This window comes from Lipotes vexillifer, unplaced genomic scaffold (genome assembly GCF_000442215.2).
Source record: "Lipotes vexillifer unplaced genomic scaffold, Lipotes_vexillifer_v1.1 scaffold811, whole genome shotgun sequence".
NCBI classification, from domain to species: domain Eukaryota; kingdom Metazoa; phylum Chordata; class Mammalia; order Artiodactyla; family Lipotidae; genus Lipotes; species Lipotes vexillifer.
Window position 1 is genome coordinate 2,468,984 of NW_006775554.1, and position 12,935 is coordinate 2,481,918.

Below are 12,935 nucleotides of genomic sequence, written 5' to 3' on the forward strand. Positions count from 1 at the left end.
TGATTAAAATCTACCTTGCATATCATTCCATATAAAAAAAAATCAGAGGCAAGGTGTGTTTTCTACGGACAGGAGCTCAGAGATGGCACCTTCAGAGCGGCTGTGATGGTGGCCTCGTCCAGGGGGCCGAGGTGGTGCAGGGCACTGGGAAAATCACAGAAGGAGAGAAGAGCCCAACTCCAGCGCTGGGAAGTCATGGATGAACAGAGGCCCGAGAGGGGACAGGTCACTGGAGACGGGCCCTTTGTTATGTCCCAGGCCAGGCCTGGGTGTTGCCAGGCAGGTGTGGCCATTGAGGGGCCCTCGCAGCCCGCGTTGCCTAGAAACCCTCACCGTGCTTTGATTCTTAACCTCGCGCTGGCAGCAGTGCAGTGACACTTGGCGGGATTGTCCGACTGTGCTGGACACTTTTATCGGAGCGGACCAGGTCAGTTCTATGACCTGCTTTGATGTCCTCTTAGTTTGGTGGCCTTGGCTCCTGCTTAGGCCATTCCCTGGGGCAAGTGGGTGGTACTGTGGCATCTTTCACAGGCCACATTTCTAGTTTCACAAAAGATGTGCTGAGGAAGGGAGCTGAAAATATAGAAGTACCTGACTCTACAACAGGGGATGTTGAAGACTCTCAGCCGGTCTTAAAATCAGAGGCTGAGAGACTTAGAATCTTTGTAGTAATGTAGACAAGAAGTATGAAGCCTCAGAGCTTCAACTAAAGCAGCAGACTGCAAGTTACAGACATCAATTACACCAGAAAGACACAGAAATCAAACTTCTTAAAGCAAGGCAGATAGCGCTAAAGGATCAGTTGCTAAAGGTGCAGTCAGTCACCCAGATAGTAAATCCTAAGGATGGCCTTGTGCCCTCAACTCGTGTACCCTCTTCAGTGGGTTATGATATCTATCAGCAGGCTTTAAGTTTCCAGAATGATGATATGGACTTTGCTGACCTAATTTGGTCACAACAAGAAAGAAATAGATTGTCAAGAGAAGTTTTAAGACTTGAAGCTGATGTCAGCCATTGGAGACATTTTGCTCAAACTTCTGCAGCATTTCATTTAAATCTATAGCTTTGATGTAAATGAAATCTACAAGCTGCAAAATACCATCAAGGAATTTGAACAGAATCTAAATAAGGAAATTGATGACCATCAACTTGAATTAGCAGTGTTGCAGGAAGTTCAGAAACTGGCAGAAATAAGTCACAGGCATCAAAAACAATTAAGGGACTATGAGGGAATGATTCATGATATGCAAAAAGCTATTGAAGTCCTAGCAGCTGAAAAACTAGAGTCCACCAAAAAAAATCAAAGGACTTGAGATTAGAGTAAAATATCTTAAAAAAAAAATATCTTCCGTAGAAAAGGAAAGGGATGCTTTAATTAGAGAACAAGACCAGATAAATGAAATGAACGAAAGAACTGAAGAAGATGAGTTGCAACCTTCTATTAGGAAGTGGAGTGATGCTGTGACAGAAAAAGAGAAAGTTCTTCCACAGAGTACATCACTGGAAGAAGTGTCCAGATAGCAACAGCCACTGTCTGATGCTGAAAATGAAATAATGCGATTGAGTAGCTTAAAGCAGGATAAAAATCTCATGGAAGAGAACCTGAAACTTCAAAAATGAGTCCAAGTTTTAGAAAAAGAAAATTCATTATTAAATAAAGAAAAGGAAGAACTTCAATGATCACTTGTCAAATTGAGCAATGAATATGAACTCATTAAAAGAACAGCTACAGGAGACATGAATTCGGATTCAGAAGTACATCATTTAAGATGTGACTGGGAAATCAAAGAAGGAAAAGTCAATGAGAGTACTACTTAAAAGAAATTACTGATTTCTGAGTTAGGAGAGTTGCACAGGCAAAAACCAAAAACTACAATGCACGTGGTTTTGATGAAAGATCAGCAAACAGAACAACAAGATGAAGGAGACAGCATCATCGGTAAAGTAAAACAAGATCTAGAATATGAGAAAAAGAGAGTTCGTTAACTTAAAGATGATAAAATGAACATTACTAAAGAGTTAGATGGGCAAAAAGAAAAGTTAATTCATTTAAAAATGGAAAAAGGACAGTTAGAAGCAGAATTTTGTCAGGATGAACAGAGACTGTTGGAAGAAAGGAAGTATGAGCAAGCTATTAAAGAACTGTCAAGGGCTTCCCTGGTGGCACAGTGGTTGAGGGTCCGCCTGCTGATGCAGGGAACACGGGTTCGTGCCCCGGTCCGGGAAGATCCCACGTGCCGCGGAGCAGCTGGGCCCGTGAGCCGTGGCCACTGAGCCTGTGCGTCCGGAGCCTGTGCTCCGCAAAGGGAGAGGCCACAACAGTGAGAGGCCTGCGTATCGGAAAAAAAAAAGAACTGTCAAATACAGGTAACCCAGACAGCTGTGCCTTACAGCTGGAACATGAGTGTTTAATTAAACTCGGTCAAGAGAAAGACTGTGAAATATCAGAACTCAAAAAGAATATTGAGCAGATGATTGCTGAGCACAAAGAAACTAAGGAAATTTTGTCATCTAGTTTAGAAGAGCAGAAGCAATTGAAACAACTCATAAGAGAGAAAAAAAAATTTATTGAAAAACTTCAAGGAAGTTCACAGCTTCGGGAGGAGTTAGATCAATATACTCAAGCCTTAAGAAAAATGGAAATTTTACAGCAAACCATAGAGGAAAAAGATACAAGTCTTGCATCCATGAAAGAAGAAAATAGTCACCTGAAAGAACTGGAATGACTGAGGGAAGAACACAGTCAAACCGCACCTATAATTGATCCTAAAACTCTAGACACTGTTACAGAACTAGAATCTGGGGTATCTCAACAGAGAACAGTTGAAGATAATCTTGAGATTAAACCTCATTAAAAGATAATTGAAGGGCTTCCCTGGTGGCGCAGTGGTTGAGAGTCTGCCTGTCGATGCAGGGGCCGCGGGTTCGTGCCCCGGTCCGGGAAGATCCCACATGCCGTGGAGCGGCTGGGCCCGTGAGCCATGGCCGCTGAGCCTGCATGTCCGGAGCCTGTGCTCCGCAGCGGGAGAGGCCACAACAGTGAGAGGCCCGCGTACCGCAAAAAAAAAAAAAAAGATAATTGAAGATCAAAACCAGAGTAAAATGCAACTACTTCAATCTTTACAAGAGCAGAAATAGAAAAATCCCAAGTACCAACACGAGCAAATGAATATTAAACACAATCAGCTCTTTTTGGCCAAAAGGGAGGAAAAGGAGAATTTGCAAAATGCAATAGAACAAATCAAAACCCAGCCACTGGAAAAATTCCAGCAGACGCCAACAGAACATTCTGATACTTTTCAAGTAACAGAAGTTCAGAGTCTTAATATAGAAAATGGAAATGAAAAGCATGACTTATCTAAAGCCGAAACTGAAAGATCAGTACAAGGAATAAAAGTACAAAAATTGGAGATTAAACTTCTAATTGAAAAGATTACCCTTTTAACTGAACAGATTGAGCAGCTGTCCAAAGGTGAGATTGGTAAACTAACTCAGTTTATCCAGCAAAAAATTTGTGTCTTCACATGAAAGTATCTTCAGCTTCCTCCAGTGACCAAGATAATGGACAGAGTCAACAGCAATTGCGAGCCTCTGCTTGGGAAAGAGAACAAATATTAGCTGTTTTAGATGAGAAGACTAGGGAAAACAGCAATCTTAAAAGAGAAAACTTGAGGGGCTTCCCTGGTGGCGCAGTGGTTGAGAGTCCGCCTGCCGATGCAGGGGACACGGGTTCGTGCCCCGGTCCGGGAAGATTCCCACATGCCGCGGAGCGGCTGGGCCCGTGAGCCATGGCCGCTGAGCCTGCGCGTCCGGAGCCTGTGCTCCGCAACGGGAGAGGCCACAGCAGTGAGAGGCCCGCGTACCGCAAAAAAAAAAGAGTTCCCTTTAAAAAAAGAGAAAACTTGAGAATGATGGATATAATTGTTGTCAAAGAAGCGGACCTCATGAAACTCAAAGATGCAAATACAAAACTCTCCACCAGATTTGAAAGCAGTGGTCAGGATATGTTTATAGAAACGATGCAGAATTTATCCCACATCATTCGGGAAAAAGATATTGACATTGATGCTTTAACTCAGAAGTGTCAGACTTTACTGGCAATACTGCAAAGGTCCAGCAATGGTGAGGAAGTGAGAGGCGTTAATTTGGATCAGTCTGAGGGGCTTCTACAGCAACGTGATGAATTAAAACAGCAAAAAGTTAAGATGATGGAAGAGTAGAAAGGGCACGTGACGGCCACTGTACAAAATATGCAGTGTGGGTCACCCCATCTTCAGAAAAATCTTCGACAACTTCAGGCACGGGTTTTAGTTGACAATGATAAGAATTCTAAACTATAGATGAACTACACTGACCTGATCAAACTTATGATGGGAATGAAATCAAACTCAAAAACTTGGAGAAGCAAGTAGCGCAAATTCAGTTTAGCCTAGAGCAGCTTTGCAATACCAAAGATATTCCGTTAGGGATGTTTGACCTTATTTTACTACAGTCCTCCAATGAATCACTTACATCTGAGTCAGCAGCCTCTCTGAAGGCAATGAAACCTGATGGATTGAGTGAATCTTCTAAATTGCTCAAAGAAGAGACAGAAGAGTTAAGAAAATTAACGGAGGAAAAAGATGCAACCATTAGGACACTCCAGGAAGGTAATCATAGATTGTCTGATTCCATTGCAGACAGTTCAGAACTAGAAAGAAAACGACATGAACAAATGGATTCAGAAATGAAGCAGCTACGGGAGAAACAAAATGACTTGCAAAACTTACTTAAGGAAAAAGAGCTTTTAATCAAAGCAAAAAGCGATGAATTACTTTCTTTAAGTGAAAATTTCACTAATGTAGTGAGTGAAAATGAACTTTTGAGGCAGGGAGTAATCAACCTGAAGGAGAGAGTCGTCAACTTTGAACTGGATACGTGTAAACTAAAAGAGGAAAATGAAAATTTAGTAGAAACATCTAGGGAAGAGGAAACAAAATCAAGAGATAAAGATGTGGTTTTCTATGATGTGGAGAGAGAAAGAATTGGAATATGTTGCAATGAAGAAGGTGCTTGCTTTTGAGCATCTTTTGAAAGAAACAGAACTCGGCAAGACGGGAATTAAGTCAGCTTTTAAATGCAGTTACATCAATGCAAGAAAAAACTATTATGTTTCAACAGGCCAGAAATGAGACCATGTTGGCATTGAAACAGAAACAAATAGAAAACTGTGCCCTCCAGAGTGAGGTTCAACATTTACACGACAAAAAACTACACTTAAAGCAGGAGCCAGAGAGATCGCATAAGCACGCAGTAGAATCAGAAGTGTCTCATAACCGCGAAGCTTTGGCTGCAGAAGACAGAGCAGCTAAACTAAGAATGAAAGTCACCGCGTTGGAGGAAAAGCTCCTTCTATCTTCCAATGCGAGGGAAAATGCAAACCAGCAAGCCAGTTTGCAGATAGAGTCGTTGAAGGAACAACTGAATGTTGTCACAAAGCAGAGAGATGACATTTGGCTACAGCTTTCTGTTTCCCCAAAACGAGAAAAGTAGTATGCACAAGCGCTAAGCTAACATGAGGATGGTAGTCACAGAATGGATGGAAATAGTCGCAGATAATCTAGAAGGAAAACTAATATCGGCACAAGGACATCAGGAGAAAGTGAATGCTGCCTTGACTCTGAATGAAGAACAAATTAAAGATTTGAAAAAACAAAATGAGGTCCAACAGGAAGTGCTGGATGATGTACAGAAGAAACTGATGAACTTACTAAGTAACACAGAAGGAAAAGTTGACAAGAGCCTCATGAGGAACCTCTTCTTGGGGTATTTTCAAACACCAAAACAACAACGTCATGAAGTGCTACAGATAATGGGCAACATTCTGGGTATTAGAAAGGAAGAAATAGATCTTTTTTTTTTTTGTGGTACGCGGGCCTCTCACTATTGTGGCCTCTCCCGTTGCGGAGCACAGGCTCCAGACGCGCAGGCTCAGCGGCCATGGCTCACGGACCCAGCCGCTCTGCGGCATGTGGGATCTTCCCGGACCGGGGCACGAACCCATGTCCCCTGCATCGGCAGGCGGACTCTCAACCACTGCGCCACCAGGCAAGCCCTGGATCTGGTTTTTAATGAAGAGCAAGGCGGTGGTACCAGATGGATGACTGGGTTGTTTGGATCAAAAAGTGTCCCCAACACACCTCTGAGACCAAATCAGCAATCGAGGCTGAAGAATTCTTTTTCAGAGCTCTTTGTTAAATTTCTAGAAACAGAATCTCATCTCACACTTCCACCACTAAAACCCTCAGCTTGTGATCCAAAACCTCTGGATTCACCGGGAAAGAAAAAACTAGCTAAAAATGTACCATCAAGTCTTAAAACTACCTCGGGATCCACACCCAAAAAACCAGATGTGAATCAACGTTCTGCAGCTGTCTCTCTGATTAACCCACTGAAACAGATGGATCTGGGCATCTTCTTTTAAATGCTGTTACTGATGTTTTGCCCACATATACACCTTTGCTGCTGTCACCTGGCAAGAGGGCTGGAGTTGTGCTGAAAGACCTTTCAAAGCCATAAATGATTCTTCAGCCAGAGACAACATGGCACTTTTAAGAAACCAAGTCACTGAAAAAGCCATGTATTTTGACTTTGCTTGATAAAAATACGAATACTTAAAAAAAAGTGTGTTTTAAGGACTTCAAAGATATTGACCCACCTTCAGACAGTGGTTACTTCTTGTGAGAAAGGGCATGAGAGGGGTTGAAGGCTGATCAAGGGACGCTTCAAATAGTTTTTGTAATGCTTTCATGTTTTACAAGGAGCACGTACTTATTCAGATCTTGGGAAATTAAAACACTAACTTGTGTTAATGTTCAAAATGATAGAATACACAAGTGCATACTCTTCATATAAGAAAAAAGGTGAACAGCCCAAAAGTACAAGATGCATAACACTTTTAAGAATGAAAGTTCATGATGAGGATGATTATAATTTTTGTGACTTTCTGTTTGAATTAAAAAAAAAGAATAAAAGTTCACTTTTCCTGGCTAAGTCCCACTCCTCTTTTCATTGCCTGGGAAACCACTCCATTGGTAATCTGTATTCTCTCAGGCCTTTTAGAAATACATGCAGATTTGTGTATATCAGAGCATATTATTCTCTAATTTTGCCAGATGTCAAGGCAACGCTTAATAGTGAATCTTGATTTCACGGCTTTATACCACAATTGACTCTTTGATAGCTTGACATCAATTTAAACCTTGGTGATGACTGAGACTTAAGGAGTAGGTGAAGTCCTTCCCTAGGCAGTGAAGTTGGCACTGGGAGACGTGGTCCTCAACATCATAAAGTATATGAACTCATTGATGTTCACTTAGTTCATCCCAAAGGGTCTGGGGGAGGGGAACATCTTCCAGGTCCATGGCATCTGGCAATGGACTGATGACGGGAGGACATACCCACCTACAGGTAGGATGTGCTAGAGGGCTCAGGTTGGGCTCCACCCTGTAGCAAGGAGGCCTTGATAACCCTACTGAGCTTGTGGGAGTGTTGCTTCCATGACTCAAGGAATAATGGGCAGCTGGGTATGGAAGCTTGGGGTTTGGGAGAGACTCTATTTCCAGAAGAGCCCAGTGCATGGCCAGAAATTCCTGCTCTGATTGTATGTGATGCAGGGCCAAGGAGGGCAGTTTCTTGCATCAGAAGCCCAAGGACAACTTACAGACATCATGAGCAGTCCAGAGACTCCAGGAAGCAGGAGGGGAAGTTGCTAAAGCCTCTTCACTGAAGGAGTCTCTGAGGGCACTAAGGGGAGTGCCTGTTGATTTTAATTTAGACAGATTCTAGAGCCTGTTGTTGGAGGGACCCCCACTCAAGGTGGTCTCATTTAAAAGTAACAGCATAAATGGGCTTAAGTAAAATTTGTAAACCAGGAATATGTTGCCTCCAGAACCCAGAAAGGACTAAAAGATGGTGGACTCATGTATCCTTAACAAGTGTGTCAAACAAACGTCTGCAAAGGAGGATGTCATAAAGGTAATGTCATACCTGTACTCCTGGAGAAAGGTGGGTGCCTTTAAGATCTTGTCTGCAAAGACTGTCTGTGATAGCAGAGCTGTTTAGTTACCCTGTGCGTAACAAGGTAAAAGTGTACTGTGCCCCTTTGGAGATGAAGGCAAACAGGCTGAGAGAATGTTGAAATAGGCATTGAATGGAACCTATTATCCAAATCTATAATGGCAGAATATTTACCATATTTAAATTTAGTGGGATCCCAGGTATTTCAAGGGTACCCAGGGTTTGTTTTAATCAGGTATAGTAAGACACAAAGATACAGAAATGACTGTCCTGGAGGAAGTTTTATGCCTATAGATCCAGAGAAACAGGAGGCACAGCACACCATGAAGGGCCCTGCCATGCCCCTTCCTCCCACTTTTTTTTTTTTTTTTTTTTTTTTTTGCAATACGCGGGCCTCTCACTGTTGTGGCCTCTCCCACTGTGAAGCACAGGCTCCGGACGTGCAGGCTTCGTGGCCATGGCTCCCCGGGCCCACCGCCCCTCGGCCTGGGGGGCTCCAGCTGCGGAGCACAGGCTCCGGACGCGCAGGCTCAGCGGCCATGGCTCACGGGCCCAGCTGCTCTGCGGCATGTGGGATCTTCCCGGACTGGGGCATGAACCCGCAGCCCCCGCATCGGCAGGCGGACTCTCAACCACTGCGCCACCAGGGAAGCCCTTCCCTCCACTTTTTTTTTTTCATCAGTTCTCGGGCCCCGGGCTGCCATGGATGTGCACCTCAAAACCGTTAGGAGTAAGGAGAGCACACAACTGCTCCAAGGGAAGATGCAGCACAGGAGGGATGGACAAGGTCACTACTTTTGCCTGAACAGCAATGACTCAGGAGGCAACCAAGGGGCCATTCTTAAATCTTCCTGGGGTCATGGCCTCCTTCCTTTCTACAAACAATACAAGGGGTCATCCCCAGGACTGTTGTTGGCGGGGGTGGGGGTTACTTTCCCAAACAGAGTCTCTATGGCTGCCCCAAGCAGCCAGTCATGGTTATCAGGCTAGACACAATGACCAAAGTGCTAGCCCATGTCCAGTAAGTGGAACTCAAACACCCACCAGTTAGGATATTATGTTATCACTGGTCTCAGGTAGGAGCCTCAAAGACCACCTATCACATACAAGCCACACTTGATGGCACATCAATCTGGGATACAGTCAATTAACAATAGCTTTTGCCTTCTTGGCAAGCATGAGACATTAGGGTGCGAAGAGATGGCAACATCCATTTGAAATAACAGAACATGAGCTAAAGCCCAAGCTGGCCAGCAACTGGTACTTACATCCCAGATAGTAACTGCTGCCTTACAAACCAGTTAAGCAGCAAAGGAGCTGGTAGTTAAAGCTGACCAAGTGTCCTCAGCTGAGGTTAGACCATCCTGTTTGTGATGCCAATTGTCTTACTCACCTCTTCTTCAATCCATCAGTGAGAGAGACATTCCCTCCCTAGACTAATGGGGTTGGCTGAACACGTGACATTCTACACTGAAAGATGGGATGAACAGCAGTTTACAAGTCACATTTACCCACAGCCCAAGAGAGGACACCTCTCACCATGCAGGGCCACGTGGGGGATTACACTTGGAACAGAGTGAACAAGTAGGGGCTTGGGAGGCAGACTTTGTAGTAACAAGAGGGTAGGGACAAGCCCTGGTTCCCACAGGAGGGTGTGATGGGCTCGTTTGGATAATTCAGTGGGCTGATAGGGAACTGAAGCCTGCTACTCGGGAATAAACAGGCACTGTGTCTGGTTCCTATGATAAGAAGGATCATATAGCTATAGGGGACTTCACATGTGGGAGAAGAGGTAGTGGGGAATTGCAGTTAGACCATTTGAGGCCCTCAATTTTACTAGATGTTAAGACAGCTCTCAATATTGAATTTTAATTTCAGGCCTCATGCCACAAGAAGTTATTAAAAAGTATTTCTTCCTTGAACTAATAATTGAGTTCAATAATGTCACAGGATACAAAATAAAGACAACAATCAATTGTATTTCTAGATACTAGCAATGAACATGTGGACACCAAAAATTAAAACACATTTACAGTCACTAATAAAAATAAAATAATTAAGTGTAAATCTAACAAAACATGTCCAGGACATGTATACTGAAAACTCTACAACAGTGGTAAAAGAAATCAAAGATCTAAACAAATGCAGAGATATATCACGTTCATGAATTGGAAGACAAAGCATAGTAAACATGTTAATTCTCCCAAAATTGATAGATTTAATGCAATTCCTATCAAAACCCAGTAAGCCTTTTTTTTGTAGATATAGGCAAGCTTATTCTAAAATTTTATGGAAAGATAAGGGAACTAAAATAGCTAAAATAATTTTGAAAAAAGTAATAAAATGGGAGCAGTCAGTCCTCTCCACTTCAAAACTTATTATATAGCTGTAGTAACCAATACTGTGTAGTATTTGCAGAGGGATAGACACATAGATCAATGAACAGGGAATCCAGAAATAGTCCCACAAAAATATGCTCAACTGATTTTTTAAAAAATAAATTTATTTATTTTATTTATTTATTATTTTTGGCTCTGTTGTGTCTCCGTTGCTGCATGTGGGCTTTCTCCAGTTGTGGCGAGCAGGGGCTACTCTCTGCTGCAGTGTGCGGGCTTCCCACTGTGGTGGCCTCTCCCGTTGCAGAGCATGGGCTCCAGGCATGTGGGCCTCTATAGTTGTGGTGCACGGCTTCAGTAGTTGTGGCGCGCAGGCTCTAGAGCGCAGGCTCAGCAGTTGTGGCGCATGGGCCCAGTTGCTCCGCAGCATGTGGGATCCTCCTGGACCAGGGCTCGAACCCATGTCCTCTGCATTGGCAGGCAGATTCTTAACCACTGTGCCACCAGGGAAGCCCACTCAACTGATTTTTGACAATTGTGCAAAAGCAGTTCAAAGCAGGAAAGATAGCCTTTTTTAACAGGCCATAGCTGTCTATGGAAAGCTTGTGAGGAAATCGCAGGCCAAAAACTTAGAAAACTGGACCAGCCAAGAAGGAAGACAATGATTTGATTGAGGTTCTACCAGGTAGTGATGGGCGGGGAGGGATAATGTGCACGCAGATCAGGATGAAAGCTGCAGGTGTTTATTTCATCTTTCTGAATTCAACCTCTTCTTATTGATCCATCACAGGCTCTGGTGATTTTCCCATCAGCCCCACACTGCAAAGTCAGGTCACCGCTAACTGAGCATATAGTGTTCCAGACAACATTAGCCTTCCCAATAGCAAAATTCTCAGGCTATATAAGGTAGCAAGATGGGCCTCAGTAGCTTCAAAGGTACAGCCTCCCGGGTTCAAGTCTGCCAGAAAAGAGAGCTCTTATAGACTTAACAACTCTCATTCAACTCCTGGGATTCATTCTGATGGGACCAACCCGGTCACCACCACCACATCACACACACACTCGTGAAGTGTAGCTAGGGTGATTTTGTGTATGATTGGCCAGTCCTCGGTAAGGTTCCACCCCCAGTGTCAGGCACGGAGCCTTACCTGATCCATGTGGACTAAAAGGAGAATTTGGTTCTCCATAATAAACTCTGGTTGTTGTTATAGAAGAAAGAATACTGAATAGCCAAAGCGGCAAACGTCCACTCTAGCCTCTCAGGGAGAAGTTTCATGGTTAAAGCCCAGCTATTTGCTCCCAATATTAACTAATGTTCAACAGGGCTTTTAAACTCTAGTTTCTCTTTTCTCGACTTTATCAGGGGATGCAGATTAGTTGTCAGTGAACTTTCGCTGGGACATTGTTCATGACCACCCCAGTGTAGTCTCATATTTGGAGGCATTATGCAGCTTAAGATGGCTAAGCTTGCCATTTCAAGATTCCACTCCTGTATCATAAAGTTCCAGCGCCTTGACCAGGAGCTCAAATGGAATGAGCTAGCCCTGCCTGCAGGAGGCCTCTGGGGTGACCCCTCAGTGAAAAACTGACCAAAGTCCTCTGAAGCACCAGTTTTTCTGAATCAAACTCTCAGCAAAGATCAGAGATGTTCTTTGCTCATCAAACAAGAGAGGAAGAAGGCTCCACCTTCTTCTAGTTCCTCAGCCTCACCATCCAGACCTATGGAATTGATGTCTTATACTACTACTTGCTGTTGACCCACTGTTCTTGCCCACTGACACCCATGGAATGTGTACACTGCCAAGTTGGGAGACTATGCGTGTTCACTGGTTTGCATTACCCTCTTGGCAAAGGATCACTCAAAGAAAGTGGTGTATTTCATCTCATCACCACTCCCCCTGGCAAAACTCCCTAACCTCAGCCTTCCCCACTGTCATTTCTACTTTGGGTATCAATGGGCTCTTGTTCCTCCATGGAATACTAAGCAAGGATTTGATAACTGATCTTGCCCCAAGATATGTGTACTGGGTTTTTGTTGTCGTTTGTTTACTTTGCTTCTGTGTGTGTGTGTGTGTGTGTGTAAGACTCAAGGTTCTTCAAGTTTGAGTATATCCATTCTCTGCTCCTGACAGATAATGAAGTGGAACATGCAAACACACTTTAAAAATTTTAGTTAGAAAATGTTTTATTGGTGGCGCAGTGGTTGGGAGTCCGCCTGCCAATGCGGGGGACACGGGGTCGAGCCCTGGTCCGGGAAGATCCCACATGCCGCGGAGCAACTAAGCCCGTGTGCCACAACTACTGAAGCCTGCATGCCTGGAGCCCGTGCTCTGCAGCAGGGTAGGCCACCGCAGTGAAAAGCCCGCACACCCTGTGCACTGCTCTGAGTTAACTACAGTTATAAAATTTCGTGACTAGCGATAAGCAACCCAGCGGCGGGGCTTCCCTGGTGGCACAGTGGTTGGGAGTCCGCCTGCCGATGCAAGGAACACGGGTTCGTGCCCTGGTCCGGGAAGGTCCCACATGCCGGGGAGCTGCTGG

The 12,935-nt window shown here is 44.1% G+C and overlaps 1 pseudogene; it reads left to right on the forward strand.

Annotated features, from left to right (window-relative positions):
* The first annotated feature begins 449 nt into the window (after nucleotides 1–449).
* On the forward strand, nucleotides 450–6,558 carry LOC103073366 (thyroid receptor-interacting protein 11-like; annotated as a pseudogene).
* The last annotated feature ends 6,377 nt before the right edge of the window (nucleotides 6,559–12,935 follow it).